Below are 17,888 nucleotides of genomic sequence, written 5' to 3'. Positions count from 1 at the left end.
ATTATATTTCTATCAAGCTTTCATTTTGCATACATACCTGAGGCACTGAAAGTCCAAAGTTTTTGCTATTGAACAGATTTAGACTTTTTTGGTCTGCTGAAATTAGGCAAATGCTTTTGCAAACTAACATATTGGTGTGAATAGGATTTGATCAATAATTTAACAACTTCCAAAACACTTTGCTAGTCATTTGCTCATAGGTCTAGGTAAAGAGTTCTGAGAGAGGATGGAGTAATTTCATGTATTCTGGAGGCTTTATTCCTACAAGGCTGGTCCTACTTAAGTTAATGGAACTATCCTCACATATAAAGGTGCACCATAGTGTAGTACTGTCTCTGGTTCAACAGAGGTTTTAATTTCTGCTTGATCTTCACTATGCAAGACCTAGTTCAGCTCATTTGAAATTCAAAGATAAATTTAGGCACAACTGTATTTAATTATTTGGGCTCAGAAGATCAGGCAAGAAGTAAAAAAACATAGCATTTTTTGTTGCTTTCATTACACTTTTGTAAGAATGTGACTAACCTTAAACAAAAGAAAGCTGAGTGTCCTGAGCTTCATTAGGAGAAGTGTTGCCTCATGCAGGTCAAGAAATGTGATCCTTCCCCTCTGTTCATCACTGGTGAGGCCATACCTGGACTACTGGGTCCACTTCTGGTTTTCCCAGAACAAAAAGACATGCTGGAGACCATCCACTGAAGGGCCACAGAGAGGATTTATGGGCTGGAGCATCCTTCATGTGAATGGAGCACTGTTGAGCCTGACTAGGGGAGTAACCCCATCAAAGCACGTGAATATCTGAGTGGAGGCAGTAGAGAACATGAAGCCAGGCTACTTTCAGTGGTCTGTGGCAGAACAGGAGTCAATGGACACTGAAGGTTTCATCTGAACTGTGAGGGCAATGGAGCACTGACACAGGTAGAAAATTCTACATCCTTGGAGATACTTAAAAGCCATCCAGGCCTGGTCCTGGAGTATCTGCTCTAGGTGACCCTGCTTAAACAGGGTTGGATAAGATGACTTGGAGAGGTCCCTTTCAATCTCAATGATTTGGTGAATCTAATTCTGTGGCTCTGGTATCTCATATTCTTTTCAGAAAGTATCAGAAATATATTGTCTTTGGTTTTCTCCCACAGGAGCAGAGCCTAGAGCTGTGTGGATGTGGCTGAATTGCTGTTCTACACCATCCAATGCATCACTCTGGGCATGGCTTTGAGGGAATTAAAGAACAACCTCAGGACAGAAGTTCACTCTTTTGCTCCATTTCTCCCTTGAGGAAGCCACCAGGACCAGCACTGAGGACTCTGTACCTCTCCTGCTGCTGCCCTTCCTGTCCCCCAGAGAACGCAGCTCCAGGCAGTGAACACATCTGACCCATGGCACATCTCCAAAAAGCAACAAACTCAGCCAAGGCTCAGTTCTGAAGGGGCAGTGAGATGAGCCTGAGCTGAGCCCAGTGAGTCCAGCGGAGCCAGGCAGACAGGTCCGAAGCAGCAGCACCACAAGGAATTCAATCAGTGGAGTCAAGCAGTCCGGAGGTGAGCATTGCAGTGCTGGGCAGATGATCCAGATTTTGGGGGGGTTGTTCATCATCATTTTTCACAGTGTTGGGCATGGAGATGGGGAGCAGCAGCTGTGGAGAGCCTCTGCCAACTTGTCTTTGTCTTGGCAGCCACATAGAATTTTTGTGTAAAGCACCTTTGTTTTGTATACTTTTGTTATTGTTGCTGTTACTGCGTGTTTCTTATTCCATTGCTGTTTGTGTTCAGTAAATTGTTGTCTCAACCCATAGTTTCTGCCCTCTGTCTATCTCTCTCACCAAAGGGGGACTGGGGGTAGTGGCTCATTTGGAGTTAAAATCCCAGCTGTTTCTTTTTTAACCACCACAAATATATAAGGCTTTCAAGACCAGTTTTGGCAAATAGGGGTTTGTGAAACCAGGGGAGTGTGAGGAAATAAAAAACAGGAGATACAAGGAACTGAGCTCACAGCTCAGCACTGCAACCCTTCTGTGGGCCTGCAAAGCCCAAATTCAGCTAGATCCCACCACACAGGTGCATCTTGACTTCTTAGTACTTCATGCTGCTGCAAGATCTGCATTCACTGAGCACCTCTTCTATGAGCTGGGCCAATCTGAAAGTCTAGTATGCGCTGCAGGCTGCAGGGAGCCTCACATTTATCTGGAAAAACATCCACAGGGCCAGTGGGGGCACGTGCATCTGCATCAGCACAATTTTTTATAAAAGTCTTTGGGCCTCATTTTTAGAAGTATTTAGGGGTCTTTTAGCTGGTCAATTCCCAGTGGTGCTAGCCAGATTTGAATGACCTGCTGTGTAGGCATCCAGGATCCACCACAGTGGAGAGTGAGAGAATAAAGTGTAAGGACTCAGGAGCTGGATTTGATAGCACCAAGACTGATAACTTGTCCCACTGTGCATCTCACATGAAATCAGGCTTCTCAGTCTCTCTTCCCATTTACAGTACCTCTTTCAGACACAGCTGGTGTCACTTGACTGCTTATGCAGATGTTCCAGCTGTTAAGGACTTTAATCTGGCCCTTCTGCTACAAGGTTTACAGGATAGAAAGCGTAAGGCAATTTATGTGAATTATATATCATTTACCAACTAGATGATCCCAGCCTCTGTAATAGTCCATCTTCAAGGCCTCAATGGTGGAGCTGGTGCTCCAAGCAGCTAATCAGTGGGGAAAGTTGCAGCAGTGCTTTGGATGCTGTGAAGCTGCCAGTTGCAAGAGACTATACACGTAACTGAATTGGACACCTGGGAGGTTGGGCTGTAGTTATAGCTGTGAAAACAGCAGCCGTGCCAATGCCATGATTCTAAGCACCAATCTGTTGTTTTGGGAGCCTGAGTTATTTTGAAAGACCTAGGAAATGACTGTCAAGGAGACTTAGAGCTACAGCTATTACTTGTGATGGGATGTTTCACAGGTCCTTTCTTAGGTCCTGAGGTATTCAGATCTATCCAGGTCCACTCCAATATGTGTATTTACTTTCTCAAAATGGGATGGTTGCTTAGATAAGAGCCCTGCAGAGACTGGTACAATTGGTGACTGGGAGAAAATTCAATTAGGAAAGAGCTACCTTTTCTGCTCACAGCAGTACAGGGTGGATATCCCAAAACTCCAACATCCCTCTGTGACTTACGAAAACTGGACTTCAGGTTCCCAAGTTGTTTTATACTGTCTTTTCACATCTCTTTCTGAATTTCTAGAACAAAAATAATTGTTTAAAACCAGTGAGAAGGCAATGGTGAAGTTAAATATGGTGCATTCAGGGTTTATGTTCCCATGAAACATCTGTCTCATGAATATAAGTCTCTCAGTTTGCCAAGTGAAGACAGAAAAAAATCTTATTTAAAGCAGCACTGTTGAAAAAGCAGTTTTCTCATAACATAGAGCTTCTAATGTTTGCTTGTCTTCCTCCTAGTTTTAGTAAAACTAATTTTATATTTGTAGCAGTATTTAATGAAAAAGCAGTTTTCTAACTGTTTTTTCTAACACACAACAAAAAGAGTTCTTCCTACCTACTCAACCATTCCATCTGATGTATTTTAAACTAGCTTTGAGATAACATTGAATTTTCTAAATACATTTAGCAAAGTTAAATACAAACTAAAAGTCAGCAGGGCTAGTGACAAAGCATAAGGCTTACTGACACTTTTTTTCCTTCATAAAATGAGACTTGTAATTCAATTATGTACTCATAGGGGGAGAAAATGGTGCATGTTCCAGCCAGCAGCTCCCATTGTCCACATGTGCATTCTCAGATCAAACAGATCTAATAATTCCTTGTTAAAGTCATCATTTCCCATTAGATGAGCAACTGTGGCTGGTAAAAGGTAATGGTTACAGTGTGTTACACAATTAACACAGTGTGAAATGAACTGAAATATGTTTTCCAAAGAAGATTTTCAATGGAAGTAGAGTATTTAGACTGTATATATCAAAAATACATACCCAGATGAGGATTGTACTGAATATTTTTACAAGACTGACAGTGTGCTCAGTCACAGCAGCTCTTATACTATAAATAAAATTAGTATGCTGTCAAAAGCATAGCAAACATTCTTTAGGGCTGTGAAAGAGAAAACTTGCATTAGAAGAAAATAATTTCAAGTTGTCTGGAAATACATAAATGATGGAAATATTTTCAGGCTTTGTAATGGTTACTGCCACAAAATGTACTAAAAATTCAGAAAATGAGAAGGACTGCAGTAGATAATAGACAGCAAGTTTAGTGTAAGTAGAATGAATTCAGGGTCTGGTGATTAAAAAAAAAAAAAAAGAAAAAAGAAACTAGCAAACTCTTAAGTGAGCAGTTTACTGTGTTGTCTGCATGATATGTTTCAAACTACCCCAGAGTAACTCATGTAGTCAGTGAACCACAATATCCAGCAGTTCTGAGGTTCAGAAGTTGCTTATCAATTCATGCTGTTTCTGCCTATCAATAAAGAGAGCAGGTTTCCTAGCAGATATCTGATCTGAATTTAAAAAAATAAAAATCCATATATCCTTTCATGTTGTAGAGCATTTTCACTACCTGTAGGCTAAATGCAGTTCTGTGGAATTTAGCACAGTGAAACCATTTTATATGTCACCTGGGTAGTGGCACACTGCTGGAATTTGATAAAAAGTGCTCCAGAAGATAATGATGTGAAATTTGTTCTTTGAGTGCATAAATCATTACCAAAACTAGCTGAGACTCTAGAGTCATTTAGACAGATCTGTATGTGACCATGTCCCTGCTAACAATTCTTGCTTCTCAAATGGGTTTATTGATATAATAAACCTGGCAGTCTGACCAAGTTAGAACACTGGGCAAGTTAATGTACAAGCAGCAGCCTCTGACCATTTAGACCATTCCTGAGGTAGTTGTGCTTAATGGAGCAAATATCTAACTCTCAGGCGGCCCTTAGGAACCTTTAGTGTTAAGAAGCCCCATGTCAGAATTATAAAATCACAACATGGCTTGGGCTAGAATAGAATCAGAATCACAGAATCATAAATTATGCTGAGCTGGAAGAGATCTGTCAGAATCAACTCCGGGCCCTGTGCAGGATCACACCTTGTGTCTGAGAGCATTGTCCAAATCCTTCTTGAACTTTGACACACTTGGTGCAATGACCACATCCCTGAGGAGCCTGTTCAGTCATCCTCTGGGTGGAAAGCCTTTCTTGATATTCAACCTACACCTCCCCTGACTCAGCTTGACTACAAGAGTAGAAAATCTCAAATTGGGGTGGAAATTCCTATCATACAGTCAGAGAATCATAGAAACATCACAGAACCATAGAATGGTTTTGTTTGGAAATAACCCTAAAGAACATCTCATTTCAAGCCCCCTGAAAGGAGCAGACACACCTTTCACCAGGCCACTTTGCTAAGAGCCCCATCCAGCCTGGCCTAGAACACTTCCAAAGATGGGGCATGCGCAATTCTGGCCAACCTGTTCCCGTGCCCTCACCATCTTCACAGTGAAGAATTTCTTCCTAATATCTAATTTAAATGCATTATTTTCACTTGAAGCCATTCCTCCTTGTCCTGTCACTCCATGCTCTTGTAAACAGTCCCTTTCCATCTTTCTTGTAGGCTTCCTTCAACCTTGCAGTTGGAAGACCACCATCAGGCCACCTTTCTATTTCCAGGCTGAACAATCCCAATTCTCTCAGCCTTTCCTCTTTGAAGAGGTGCTCTAATCACCACTCTAATCATCTTTGTGACCCTCCTCTGGACTCTCTCCAACAGGTCCGTGTCCTTCCTGTGCAGGGACCCCAGAGCTGGAGGCAGCCCTGCAGGTGGTGTCTCACCAGAGCAGAGCAGAGCAGAGGGGCAGAATCTCTCCCTTGGCCTCCTGGCCATGGTGCTTAGGATGCAGCCCAGCATACGGTTAACCACGTACAAAGATATAGGTAAGCATCTCAGAAAAGGATTTCAAAACACTGACACATACTACATTTAGAGAAAATCTGGCTGAATCTCAAACACAGACAATATTCTGCAGGTCCCTTACTGCAAAAAGATGAAGTTCTGCTTCCAGTCAGGATGAGATCACACCATTAGTAATTTACTTACTCAAAAAAAAAAAAAACAAAAAAAAAAACACACAAAAAAAAAAAACCAAAACAAACAAACAAACAAACCACAAAATACACTTATATATGTCTTCCTTTTGGGTCAGGAGTACCTGACCCATCTCAAGTAACAAGATACAGAGGCTAGATGCTAGATGTGGAAAAAAGAAAGACTTAAAACCAAGGGTCTATCTATACTGTATAATGGAGCACAGTATAGTAATCCCACTTGTAACTACTGAAATAGCATGGCAGATTTCATTATCCATTTTTTGTATGTTGCTCTCATGCTAGACTCCTTTTTCACAATAATTCTATAGCTCTTCTCTTGAGTGTTGCTCTACTGTATACCACTATGCTTGTCCTTGAGGCTTTCATTCTACAAGACTACCAGGTATCAGGTATCTGATGAGACCAGTTCAGAGAATAATTAGGAAATGCCCCTTTTATGCTATCAATAGGATACAGTAGCACTGAGATAGTTTTGAAGCACCATGCAGCATCTCCTATTAGCCTTTATGCCTAACCTTCCTTTTTATCCTCCATAATGCACATCTTTAAACTCCCATCTCTGTTTGTCTGGTTTTTGGGACACGGACTGTCTGCTTCTATCTGCACAGTAGGATAATATATCCCATTATGCAAATAGTAACCAATAAATAAATAACCATATGAAAAACACCAAAAAAACCAAATTATTTCACTGCTCTGATTGCACTCCTTTGAAGGGAGACAACTTTTTGTAGGATAGTTCCTTTGGCAGTATCAAGATCACACTGTTCCCTGGGAATGGGATGGAGAGGGATTTAGTTTCAAAGATGAGGAAGAAAAGCCACCACTAAAACATTCACTGACTAGATCTTGTCTCTCAAAAATAGTGCAAGATTTATTCAGCTATCCTGTCTCATTGAGAAGATTCAGCTATGTTAGTCTGTGAGACAATTACGACTTTATATATAAACATTATGCCTTTGATTGTAGTAGTATTCATTAAAATTAATAAATTTAAAGTATTCATTAAATTTCTCTGGCAGAAAACCCAGAGACTCCAAACTGAATATTGATGGGCTTGAAGTTGGACATCACGTGAACACTCTGATATGCATTTGAGACTGTTCCAAACCTGAGTGCTTCAAATAATGTCAGTGGTTTTGTATAAGCAAAGAACACCAGAAATTACAGACCAAAACTTGACCTAATATAAATACTCAGAAGACTTGATTCCCTCATAGTGTAAATTTGACCTTTTAATTATGCCCTCAGTCAAGATGGTGTCATGCAACTTGCCTGAACAGTGAAATGCTGGAGCATGATATCTCCTTCTATAGTTGAAAATACACACAAAAGAATATATCTGCTCTTAGATCAAACACACTGTACCCATTTGCAGATGATGTCCAGATAGGTTACTTCAGATGATTGGCAGACAGAGTTTACAGCCAAATCCTTAGAAACCAGCAATTTATTTTCAGTCCACAGACCTTCGAAACTAGTCATCTTGACTCAGATTGCCTGAACATGATTTTTCCAATACACTAAGTTCATTTGATAGTTCAAACTTACAAAGAAGAAATTGGCAATAATGATGCTCTTTTCAGAAACTCCAAAACAATGACCTGTAATTGTAAGTAAAAAAATATTGTCATGTCTCAGCAGAATAGCTTTTCTTCAAGTAGAATATGTGCAATAAAAAGCCCGTACATAATTGTCTAGAATAGTGGTGCAGGGGACAGAGGGAAGTGTGAGGTCCTTCCCACAGGTCATGCAGAAACATTCTAAGGTAGGAAAAGGAGGAAGATCTATCTTCTTTCTTAGAACAGCAGGAAGCAGTATTAGTGAGGAGAGACCACATGGATGCACGAGCTGATGCAGCTCCACATGGAAAAGCTGCTCTGCAGTTATTATCTCCTCACAGAAGCATAGTCCTTGGAAAGCAGAGGTTCCACACTGTCTCTCATTTAGGCTGATGTTATACAGGGCAAATAACATCAGAAATATAAGTGAAGAGTGGAAAGACACTCTTCTGATAGAATTTCTGCAGGAAATGAGGTAATTTATGCTTATCAGCCTGTTAGGCAATTGAGAATAACTGGTATTTTAATTCCAATAGTGAACAACACTGTAAATAAATTCTGAGTATATTGATTAATCAGTGAACAAGTAGCTAGAGTGAGAGAGACACTTTCTTCCACTAGAATGTAAATGGTCTTTCATTTATTTTTTGATTAAGCTTTAGAGGTTAGCGCCACAGAAGGACAAACGCACTTTGAAGCCCATCAGGTTTGTCCTCATGATATTGTACCCAAAATTTTATGCTATTCTTTCCTAGCTGACTGACTAAACTGTCCCCTTGAATAGTTAGATCTCCTTCCCCAAAAAACACAGGTCAAAATTGCCCTTGTTAAGTTGCTGTCTATCAGGAGAGAAGGTAAAGCCTATACTTCTTACAATTTCAAATTATAAAACTCCCGGGTATTTGAAAGCTTCTATTCTGCTTAAATGCTGAACAATTAATACCTAAGCCTTACTCTTCTCTCTTCCTGAAATCTTGGAGGTGTTCAGAATGATAGTTTTATTCAAGCACATAGAACAGAAAAGAAGAGAAAGCATAGCCTTAGAGAATGCAAGTAGAATGGATGATTTGGCAGGGTAGGGAACACTGAATTTTGAACTAGAATTCATGTCTTCCACTTTCTAGACAAGTGATGTAACCAGATGGTTCTCATAGAAATGGTGAGAATGAAACCTGTACATTTTAAAAGGAAAAACTTTTTTCATTGTTTTGAAGGAAACACAGGACTGAGGACTGATGCAATTTATACTGTAGGTGTCATGAGATCTGATTCTAAGAAAAAGAAAAGTCTGAGTATTTGGAGACAACAGCACAAGAGGCAAAAAAGCAGAACATTTCTTTTAGGAGCAAACTGCAGAAATTAGACTGGTGTTAAATAAAATCACTTCCTCAGTTGCAGTCCAGGATCCACAAATTTGCTCATTCACTTTTTTACAGCCAGGTGTGAGCTGACTTCACTTATGCTATGAATTTACCTCCTTTCAGCCTGAAAGCTGTGCATATTTATCACCTCAGAGATATTCTCACATTTAAACCCATCATGGAGGTCTATTAGCATAGGTGAGTGTGTTAATGCAGCTTTTTTCTCACACACATTTTGATCAGAGCACAAGCAAAGTCTCTGCCTGCAAGTAATCAAAGAGACCTGGACCTTTGTTTTCACACTCTGCGTGTTCTGATAACCACATTAGAACCAGAGGTAAACAGAGTTGATGGCTAATAGGAAAATGTAAAGAGTAGACATAGGTGAGTTTTGTTTTACAAATATTAAAGTTAAATTTTTATAAAGAAGGATCAAATTGAGATTAAATCTAAATGATGAAAATTTAATGATGAGAAAACGGAAATAATATTTAGAGAGCTAAAGTCCTTGTTTGTCTAGAAGATACCATTAACATTTCTTAGACATGTGATGCTCATTGAAATGTGGGAGCTTGTCTTATAGTTATATAAACGTCATTTTCCCAAACTAGAACCTCTGATCTAGGCAAAGATTTTATTTGTAACATATACATACTAACAGGCCAGAGGTAACAGGTACTTCTAACATATTAAAAAATGTCAGCATAAATCCCAAAGGAACTATGAACAGCATTCTCTAAGGAATTATTGCACTCATTAATATGAGAAGGAATTAGATCCTTATTAATTGTCACTGCTTCCAAGAGAAATACTTTTCTGCCTTGACTTTACATGCAAGAATCTACTTAAAGTTTATGACCTTTCTTCCTTCCAAAAGCAGGTAAATTATAAAAGTAGCTCATTCCCTCAACATATTAAAAGTATCTCTTCTGGTGAATAATTTTTTCTGTTTCTCCTGTTTAGTCCCCAGTTAATCATTGCCTTAAATTTGTGTGATTGTAGTCTAAAAACTGTAAGTGTAAAAATGCCGGCTTGGTTACTCTCAAAATGTTCAGACTCCACCTGTGCCATCTTGCAATGATTTACAATATCATTAAAGAGTGCAAAGACTATGAAGAGCTGATATAACTGTGAAAGAAAAAAAAGAGGGAGGAGAGAAGTGCTTTATTGAATACCAAAGTTATCTTGATAAATGGGGGGATTGGTCTGAAATCAATAACAAGAAATTCAATAGAGACAAGTGCAGAGTACTACACTTGGGGCTTGTCTACACAAACAGATTAGTACAGCAAACTAAAGCATGAATTTACAGTACCCTTGCTGCTGCATACTAACTTTTCATGCTGACACTTTGCTAAGCAGTAAGTATAGCTCTCTGTGATGTCTTCTACTTCACATTCTGCACGGAGACAGCATTAGTGCAGGCTACAAGTATCCACAGGGGAATCTGGCATGAAGAAGCAAGTGTGCTGTAAATTTATGCCCTATCTTACTGAAATTTGGTAGTTTAAATTCTACCATAGGCAGGAAAAAAAAAAATTGAATGCTCAAAGAGAAAATGTGGAATTATAGGTTAGACAACATTACTGCATAAGCAGATTGTAGTCAGCATAACCAGCATAGTCATTGATAAATAATGATAAATAACTGTGTTATTGGTATTACATAGAGCACTGCTACAAGTACATAAAAAGAAAAAGAAGAGAATTATTCACATTCTGCTTTTCTCACTGTTGGCAAGACATAAGCCAGAATAGTCTGCTTTCTTTGGAGTTCCACTTAAAAGGGTAGGCAGGTTTTGGAGTAGTCAGAAAAACGCAGTCAAACATGCTATAAGATCCAAGATTGCTAAATCCAGAAAAACTAGGACTGATGGCTGAGTATGGTAACATTCTTCAAAGACATAAAAGGGCGCTTTAAGAGAACTTCCTTTTTTTTTTCCAGTCCAAGAAGACTTGGAAGGAAACAATTGTTTCATTTTCAATTTTGATATTTCACACCTTGGGAAACCAAGTGTTGATGTATAACATCCTGAGAGGTACAAGAGCAAAGCAACGCTGGAAACAATGGTAAATGGGTCCATTGCTCTCATTTCTAACATCATGACATGTTCTAGGAGTGAGTGCAAGAACAGCAGTAAGAAAGAGAAAGCTAAAGATTCAAGATTAACTTTCTTTGAAGAAAGGGTACAAGAACATAGAGTTTGAGAACTGTTGAGTTTGAAGACAATTTACCCAGAAAGAATAAGTAATTAAGCACACTGGAAGGTCCTAAAATCTATTCATAGACAAACATCTTTCCATGTGGTCTAAACATTCTTGAACCTTTCTCTGGGCAGGAGCTCAGAAGTAAACAGCTTTGCAACTCCTTTCCATTTCTTTTTAGACGTATAGCAGCCTTACTAAAATGTAGACCTTGTAGTGACGTGTACTTGGCTCAAATATATTATTTGCAATTTGCTATGGAGCAGCAGCACCCTATTGAGTGAGGCCTAACAAAAGTCAATGGGGGTCTAATTTTATATCTGATTATTTACCACCCATTTTTCAGTTTCTCATTTAACTAATCATCCTCATCTTTGCTATATGCAAGAAGAAACTTTAGTGTTATATTTCTCATAGTTGAAAAGAGAAATAAATATGTAAATTACAATATATGCGAATTATGCTTATATTTATATGTGCTCTTTTATTATTAATTTGCATTTGCTTACTTAACTGTCATTATATGTGCCTCCTAGTTATCCATATATATTTTTCATTATTGAATATGTTGTATGCTGAATTTACAACTTGCATGTTACGACGGATTTAACCCATCATATATTGGGACCCAGCTAGCCTAAAAATAAGCTTTTGAGTTGGCTGCATTTCTCTTCCACAAAGACAGCACATAGAAATTATCTTAAACTGAGAAACCAAAAATCAGTACCTGCTAGAAAAAGAGTGAAGAGTAAATATAAAGTATGCCAGCTGGATGAACTAAAAGTTCTGAAAATTTACAAATTCAAAAAGTCCAAGGGGAGAGTACAGTTACAGAAAGTTAGTTGCCTTCTCTTGGCAACTAGCCATCAGATGGTCTAAGTAATATAAGAGTAGCAAGAGGAATTCATCGTAAATCCTTTTTAAAATGTTAATAATATCTGGGAGAGAATAAGAAAAAGTGAAAGGAATAGAATAGCCCTACAGGCTAGCAATTACAATTGTATATTAGCCTTCTACCTAGGAAGATACAAGAAATATTGGGAAACTAATTGGAAATGGTGTGTATTTCCTAGGAATGATATGAAATTTTATTACTGATTTGTTCTACCACCAAGCTAATCACTTTGCCTTTAGTGATATTTGGACACAGGCAACACCTTTTTTTACATTAGTTCCCAGTCCTATGAATAAAGTAACTCCTGATTTTTTTAATGGTATACCTAAATTCTTATCCAAGGATTAGTTACCACTACCCCTTGTTACTTAGTATTGCTAAATGAGTTCACCTCATTAGATCAATTTTTAACAGAAAACATGTACTTCATCCTTTCCTATGTGTAAATACATCAGTGACCACTACTCACATCTGACCTGAAGCCGACAAATGGACTTCAAATCAGAGTAAGAAAAAATACACCGAACAGGGATGAAGGCAGGCCAGAAGTCAATCAGAAAAGAACAACAAAGCATTTCCTATCTTTATGGCATCACAGCAGTTAGCTAGAAGTCTAAGTAATGTGCTAATGAAGTTCATAGACAATTCCTCCATCTGTGAGGTTAGAAATGTATTAAAAATGGGTCTAAAGAGGTAGACTTGCATAAAGAAGTGGCAAAGGAGAGTAGCCATGAATACTGCTGAAGACTGAAGACTGCTACTTAACTCAAATGAGAAGGAACACAGGAAAGCAGTATAATTAAGACTTGCTTCTAATAGAAATAATAGTGGAGAGCTCATTAGCAGTAAATTTTTTGCAATTTGGGACCTGAGAGAAATCACTGTAACTATGAATATGAAGGAATTTCATTAGAGAAAGGTGATGAGACCATGTAAAATATTGCATTCATTTTGTAGTCTTTAACTGTATCAGAGACTGATGATGTGGGAGTTGCTCTGAAAAGACCAACACAGTTCTTTTGGAGTGGTTAATTAAAAGCAACTTTGCAGGTAATACTTGTGCAATTAGCAAAAGTAAGTAAATTGGGCAAATTTATGTGATTCCCATGAATTAAAAAGGGGTGCTCTTACCACAGTAGGGGGAAAAGCCTTCTTTGGGGAGAGGAAATTCAGTAAAACCATAGTCTGCAGGGAAAAAGCAGAAACTTGCTCAACATTTGTAGAAGAATAGTACAAGAAGTTTTAGGAAAAAATACCTCACTGAAAAATGGGAGATTATTTGCTAAAACATTTCTCAGAGTAATACCTTTGATTAAAGAAATGGTAAGTCTCAGATATGCAGAAGAGCTATCATAATTGCATGAAATGGGATGGTACTGGAGAATATGGCTGAGATCTTGAGAAAAATACAGTTCAAAGTTTGTGAGTATTACTCCTGTTTTCTGAAGGGCTACAGCTACCTTACTGAAGTTCCTCAGCTAAAGGTTTCAGTGATTTTTTTCTCAAGTCAGGGAAGATGCATTTGGGAATTCATTTGATACACAAGCTGTGATGTTAGTGTCTGTCTACCTTGTTAAGTGGACATGACCTACAGGTTATTAGCAAAATAAAGACTAGAGCACCTATACACCTATTTATCCCTTTGTTTCATGGAGTTTACAAGTGACCTCCACACTTAGAATGTTAAAGTGAATCATGGCTGAATAACTGCATTTCTTGTACCTCTAGATTTACAAAAATACAAACACAAAACCAGAAACAGACAAACACAACAAAATTAGCATACAATGAGCTCAAGATCACCATGGTTCCTGCCTTTCAAGTTCTATTATTGCTGTTTTGTTCACTATCAGCAATCACAGTTCTGGACTCCACATGAAGCCAGCTGAAAGGAGTTTAGAGTATTTGCCTCTGGAAGAAGTATGCTGCAGTTGTAGAAATTTCCTTGAAGAAAATTCCATCTTTATTTCCACTGTATAACTAATCAAAATACTTTACTTTCACAAAAGAAATTTTAAAATGCTTCATAAATATGCCATAATAAATTTAACAATTATAGCTATTGGATACTAGAAGAATTAATATGACTTTTCATTTACACTCCATAAGTGAGCTCAAATTTTCCTTAGGTTACCTGGTTCTAAGTAGGCTTTTGCATCTCATTCCGGATTTGCTGTGACCTAGATGAGGAATTAAAGATCTCATGTTATTTATGCCTTTGCCAACTCTGGTTTTATTTATTTCCTGTGATGAACAGGTCTGCAAGTGCATTGAGCTTCTCCCAAAAACTCAGTAGCCCTTTCACAAACTAGTGATTTACTTTTTGGAAAGGCTAATTGCCACATCTTCACTGATGTGTATGAACTGCTTCAAACTTATAAATTTTCTTTTGATGCCTCTAATTTCTTATTAACAACAGGAAGAAGTCATTTCACACACCACTTAAGCCTTCCCTCATAGCAATATCCCTACTAGATACATGACTGAGGTACAGTTTGAGCTAGGAATAAATCCCAAACATGCTCTTTCTTTCACAATGGGAATATAATTCTTAGAATTAAAGTTTGAGTCATTGGCTTGCTCCTGACCTAAAGCACCTACAAAAAACTACATTGCTTCTTTATCTCAAAGGCAAACTAAGATAAAGGATTCAAAATTATGTATATCATACACAGGACATCCGTCTAAGCACAAGCAGAGATTCACCAGTGTCCCTCAAACAGAATTTAAAAATTGTATAGGGATTTTCCAATGAGAAAATACTCTTGTACAAAACAAAGTAATCTGCTTGCTAGTTTGGATACATTAATTATCACAGAATACAGGAAACAATGAGAAAATGTAATTTTTAACTATAAGATGGATCAATGTTTTTGGAGAAATGCTACAAGTATTAGATCATATTGTCAGGTGTATACTACTCAAGGAAATACAATATTCCCACAGTGCCAAAATTTATTGTAAATTTACACAGGACAGTTTATTTTCAATAGTGTTCCTCTTGCAAGCTGCAAAAGGTGTTAACCATATCCACAGATATTTATTTTGACAAATTAATCCAGAAAATTATGTAATCTGCCAATTTTATCATAATTTTAGTAAGATACTGACCATTAAAAAAAAAGAAAAGATGAAAGATTATTTTACTACAAAATACTCTGTTTTTTCAATGTCAAAAGATTTTTGGAAATAGTGTTCTTATTTATAAATTATTAGGCAACTGTAGCTAATCAGAAGGGCCAAAAGTGCTTGTATTTCATTGAGGTGTGTATGTATGAGATATTAAAAATGCTTTTTTTGAGAACTGTGTATATTTAACAAAAAAATCATAAAAAGTATGCTTCAAATTTATAAGTACATGGCTCACAATACCTCTGCAGTACACTGTCTTGGAAATTAGGAGTTCTTGGCATCCAAAACTTGGCATTCCCAAATAGGTATTGTATACATTATATATTATGCAGCTCCTAGCACAACAGGTCCTTGATGCAGCCATTTGAGTTTTCTGGCAGTCCTAAGGCATGCAGTTAAGTACAAATCACTGGAGAGAAGCTGCTCTTCCTTTACTAGATGCAGTCAGACTCAATTTTACTACCTCTGCCATGGAAGGACAATAGAAGGACCCACAAGATGCCAAGACTGAGGTTCATTGTCTTCTATTGAAGAATAATTTTTCAGATCAGTTGTCTATGCTTTAGGCTGGTTTTACTGTAAGCTTAGCAGTAAAAATGGATATTTTTAATCCATTTTCTTCCACAATTCTCTAACACATGATTTTCAGGGTAGCTTATGATATTCTACTAGAATTGCAATTTACAACACCGAGTTCAGAACTCATGATGTCATGATTCAATGGTAGCAAAACTGCCCTCTGACCAAATGACTTGAATAGTATTATTTAAATTTCTGTGTTAACATATAACACTAAAAAACTTTCATTCTGCTCTCCTATAAATGGAGTTTGAATATTTCTAAGTTTGCTGTAAGTTACTACAGTAATTTTTAATGTTTTCTGACATCATTACTTTTTAAGTAAGGGCAAACTTTGAAAAACAATATCTGTATAAAGATGAATTTATTAGTTTGGTTACTATCAGTGTCAGAGGAAGAAGGGAGAAAGGGATAAAATTTTACAAATGATTTCATAAGGAGAAAAGATAATATATTTTCTGCTCCAGGCTGAAATATTTTTATAAAATTAACAAGTGAAAGCCTTACAGGTCACTACCACTGTTTAGAACTTTAATCAGTGATTTTTGGAGGTTTTTTGCAAACTACCCATTTCCTAGATCTTAGACTCCTTTTTTCAAAAGCACAGGAACTGACACATAAATAATATCACCAATCCATGCAGGGCAATTTTAATATACTGATACTTGCTCAAGTGCATGATCCATGTATTTTTCCACCAGAAATCATTGGTTCCATTAAAATATCTCTATCTGTGATTCTCTATGAAGTGCAAATAAGAGCCAAAGCATGATTTAAAAGGTTAAAAAAAAGGCTGAACAGAAACAGTCTCCTCACTTCTTAAAAATAAGTAACTTAATCTTCTTTAATCTAAAAATATACCATTAGAGATATACATCTTTATTACTCCTAGAATTAGTGAGTTATAGTGTGGCAACATTTGCCTGGCCTAGCACTCCATTAAGGCATTTTTCCTGTGCAAGACCCAGACACTCATACATACATTGTTTAACGGACTTAACACATTCATGTGCATTAAAATCCTTTTCCAAGTGACAAAACCAAAAACATTCTTTAACAAAGTTAGTAAACACATAATATTTCCTAAATAGATTGAATGAAATGCAATGAACTAGCACCTAAGTAATACATTATCTGTTCTGGTATTAGATCACTGTTTCACAACTCAATCACCAAAAGAACTCTTTCAAGCTAAAACTCAACAATGCTTATGAAGAACAGCAAATTCTTCAAAGGCTTCAGACTAATTAATAGTATGAATGACTGTGACAGAGGCAGATAAAATACCAATGACCACAATTAATAGGATCAAACATTGCAGGATGAATAGTTCCTTTTTGTATGGATGCTACCTGAAAAGTGGACAAATATTTAAACATTTAGAGAATGTAAATGTTTAATATATTTATGAGAAGTTTTAGAAAATATAGAAAATAATGAAACTGTACCAGCAATAGTATTTCACATCAATTTTCCAGGAATATAAACGAACCATATAATGCTCAATTGTAATATGGATTGCTGAGATTGTTAATCATATTTAACACTGGAGTTCTATATACTATTAAATGGAAATTTATATTGAAATCAATAGCAAAATTCCCATTGATTTAATGGACCGAAGATCTAACTATTGGCAACAATACAAATTAATTTATGGTTTATACTGATAACAATTACTTTTAATAGAGCACAAGGGGTAAACACTTTAAACCAGTTTAATCATGATCCCTGTTAAAAGAAAAAAAATTGTGTCAGCATATTCCTGAATGAGATCAGAATATGGACTACGCAGTTTGGAAAATATCTTTCTCCAAATATAGACATGGTTTGGGGTCACAATTTTGTCCTGGGAAATGTCACACATAATGAGGAAATTCCCACAAGCATATCAATTCAAAGAAGCCAAAGCAATAATAATATGAAAGTCTCCTACTGGTACATCAGTGGGAAAACATTTACTTTCAATGACATTATCCATTTGCTTTGTTCCATTCTCATGTTCTGCACATTTCAGCAAAAGAGGTTCTCAATTGATAGTTGTTTTGAA

The sequence above is a fragment of the Melospiza melodia genome, chromosome 1, assembly GCF_035770615.1.
Source record: "Melospiza melodia melodia isolate bMelMel2 chromosome 1, bMelMel2.pri, whole genome shotgun sequence".
Classification (NCBI taxonomy): domain Eukaryota; kingdom Metazoa; phylum Chordata; class Aves; order Passeriformes; family Passerellidae; genus Melospiza; species Melospiza melodia.
Note: the sequence above shows the minus strand (reverse complement) of the source record.